This window comes from Pseudophryne corroboree, chromosome 3 (assembly GCF_028390025.1).
Source record: "Pseudophryne corroboree isolate aPseCor3 chromosome 3, aPseCor3.hap2, whole genome shotgun sequence".
NCBI classification, from domain to species: Eukaryota; Metazoa; Chordata; class Amphibia; order Anura; family Myobatrachidae; genus Pseudophryne; species Pseudophryne corroboree.
In genome coordinates, this window is record NC_086446.1 from 529,874,027 (window position 1) to 529,877,650 (window position 3,624).

The 3,624-nt window shown below is 40.3% G+C and overlaps 1 pseudogene; it reads right to left on the bottom strand.

The window, feature by feature from the left end:
- Positions 1–3,229: 3,229 nt before the first annotated feature.
- Positions 3,230–3,348, bottom strand: LOC134895025 (5S ribosomal RNA; annotated as a pseudogene).
- Positions 3,349–3,624: the final 276 nt, after the last annotated feature.

Here is a 3,624-nt window from a genome sequence, read left to right on the forward strand (position 1 = left end):
CCGCATTAGAGCTGAGTGGTATACATTGCGGCGGCCGGAGGGGGCTTAGTGTGTGTAGCCAGAACAGGGCTTCCTTACTGTAAAGGTGGTGACAGCAGCATTGAGACTCAGCACTGTTCATAGAACCCGGCATCAGCGCTAGTCAACTCACCCAGCAGTATTGGAAGGGCGCACCTATGACAGGGAGACAGAGAGGGTTCCTTCCTACCTATTACCGGCACAGACTCTGACAGCCACAACAAAGAAGCCAGGACCAGCAGCAGGGGCTCCATTCTGTGTGGCTGTAAGTGTAAGGGAGGAGTCGGGGGAGCATCCTGCAGCAGCATCACTAGATCGTAGAAGTGTGAGTGCATAATCCTGCCATTTATATTACCCCTACACTAAGCACAGCAAGCCATAGGTGACTATGGTACATAGTCAATTTCATATTGGGACTAAGTACTCCAGGGCTAGGCCGCAATAATGGCTATTAAGCAGGAGGATAGTAATGGGTCACAGTAGTCAGAGTGACCTATAATTACAGTTCCATGTATGGCTTAATCATAGTGCTAAGGAGAAGGTAGAAAGCACTGGATATATATATATATATATATATATATATATAACAGGAGGAGTGGAGTGAAACTTGAACTGTTTAACGCTTCATAAATAGTTTTAAAGCTCCCCCATATATCAGCATCACATCAGTCAAAGGAGAGCCAGAGACATTGTTCCGCAGCGCTAAATAGAAAGTAACACCGTAAAGCTGCCACCTAATGTGTGTATTTTATGCCCCTGAATTAGCAGAATTAGAGTCATGGACATTAAAGGTAGCCATACTACAGTGACATTGGATGGATGTTAAAGCCTCTTAGCCACAAAGGATTAGAATATCATCCCGATTCAAGGACTAGCTTGTGGCACTTTAATACAACTGTGTTATATGTATATTCGTGAACCCGTAAGAAAGACTGACACGTAAGAGACTATTAGTTTTAAAGTTAAAGGATTTGAGCTCGCTGTGACTATGATAAGAGAAACCATCTCTTGCAGATATATTTAATATAGACTCATCCTAAGAGACAACAATAATTTGAGGTATACAGGAATCGAAAAGCTATATATGCTCTGAAATATAGAAAGCATCAGCTACTTCAAATGGACACAAGGACGCAGCATAACAAAGGTTTATCATACCAGCTTCTTAGGAGTTTAGTTTAATACTGGACAACTACGGAAACATTTTTACTGAGGAAAGGATACAGATTCCTTGGTAATCAACTGTTGATGTTACTATCTATGAGCTAAATAGATACTTTCTGTTATCTGCCAAGGAGGAACTATAAGTAACCTTATAGGAGAAAGTAATCGCTACCATAAGTAGACTGAGCCAAACATCTTTCTCTTTAACTGAAGGGAGAACTGATAGTTGATACTAAAACATAGTGTCAGACATTCTGTATTAACTGCTGTTATTTTTAGGAAGTTTATGGGCCCTTATAGTGCACTATCATATTAAGAGTACCCGGGTCACTCTAACACCTAAGGGTGTCTTGAAAAGAAAAAGGATTTGTTGTATTGCATGCAGGTACTGTGTATAGGCCTAATTGACAGGGGGTTAGCATGGATTAATGACTTAAAGGGGAATGTGTAATTGATGAAATGTTAATGTATACTTAATCCATTTGGTACTGGTCATTAAAGTGTTATACTTGCCATGTGTGTCTGGTCCGTCTGGAAGTTGATCTGAAGATCCTGGAAGAAAGAGACAGGTACATTAGATAATATATCTATGATATAAGGGAATCATCCCCTAAGGATAGAGATCAGGCTTACTCAAGCAAGCCTTAACGATAGTTAAATACTACACATAGCTTGAGTGGAGGCACAACTATTAGGTAACCATCCCTTAATAGAATACATAGACAGCTCTCGTTCAAGGTATTGAGGGTAGGGTTACAGAGTGAACTGTAGGATTTCTGGAGGGCAGCACACCATGGTGCCAGTAAAGCTGGGTACACACTACTGTATGAAATTTTAAACAATATTGCTTATTTTCACCCTTTTGAGTGATATAATTTGTAACGTCGCCCACTGTGTACACACAATCTCGTTAACAATGCGCACTCCTGCGGGTCGTTAATGAGGTCCTCTGTCGTCTGTACATTTTGCCTTTTGTTACATCTGGCATACTATAGAGCAGGCATTCCCAACCACGGTCCTCAAGGCACACCAACAGTGCAGGTTTTAGTGATATCCAGGCTGCAGCACAGATGGTCAAATCAAAATAACTGAGCTACTAATTAAGTCACCTGTGCTGAAGCCTGGATATCACTAAAACCTGCACTGTTAGTGTGCCTTGAGGACCGTGGTTGGGAATGCCTGCTATAGAGTATCAAATGAAAATTAAGGGGAATACCACACTGACCATTGATACTATGCTAACCAGCATTAACCACTTAACTGGCATGGTGCAGATCTCATGTGACTGCGCCGTCCAACCCTGTCCCCCCATTTTTGATGAGGAGATCCATTCTGCAGATGTGCATAATATAATATTTAAATATTTAGAAAAATATAAATAAATAAAATACATTTTAAAAAACAATGTTATTAACAGTTTTGAAGGGAAAAATCGTCAGGTAAGTGGCTAAGGAACCAGCAATTTAAACAAATGTAAAGGTAAATTCCTCTATATAGTTAACATTGGTGGTGCACCCTTCAGTATTGTACTAGGCAATTACACATGGAGAAGAAGAAGACTCTTTTGTGGGTGCACTCTTGGAATTAGTCAGAAGAAGACTAAAGTATGAGAAATTTAAAATATTGATTTATTAATATATTTGTTAAAAATTAAACAGTAGGTGTATTCTAAACACAAATACAAACTAATACGCAGAAGTGGTTAAAAAATTCCACATAACTTGTCTTTCATTAGGTAACAATACATATGATAACCCCAGATTGGGGGACCGGATGTGTGAAATTAGAAGTCAGTGATAGCTGTCGAGCCTAAATCAATATTATGCAAACGCTCGGGTATGCTTCCTTGTCAATATTCAAAGATAGTCTAGAAAATGGCTAAGCATAGGAGTAGAACAATTCAACATATGGAGGGACCTGAATCAAAAGAGCCCAGTAATAGGGTTAAAAATGTGGCAGAGGTAACCATGTGTAATACTGCCGGAAAAAGTAGTAAAGGTGGTGAATCTGCTGTCAACGTTAGGCACATAGCATGCCAGTCAATCAACCTCTACTACACTCAGTCTTCGCAGGAGGTCACCCATCCAAGTACTGACCAAGCCCAACACTGCTTCACTTCCAAGATTGGACAGAATCGGGCATTTACAGTGTGGTACGATAGTAGGGGTACCAATACCCTCGTTACTCTGGGATCACTGATCAGAGTTCACATAAACCAGAAAAGTAGGGAAATGAACGAGAATTAGAAAAAGGTAGAAAAAAAGTTAGTCGGATCTGCTGCCAGCGTTAGGCAAAGGCATGGCGGATGAAACCACCTACATGCCTCGGGATCGTTGGTGAGAGTCCAGAAAAAAAGTTAATGAAAAATTAGGTGTAGGTATTATTCAAAGACGAGTTACCCAAGGCAGTAAATATATCAAGCAAAGTTGATCTATGACTAGA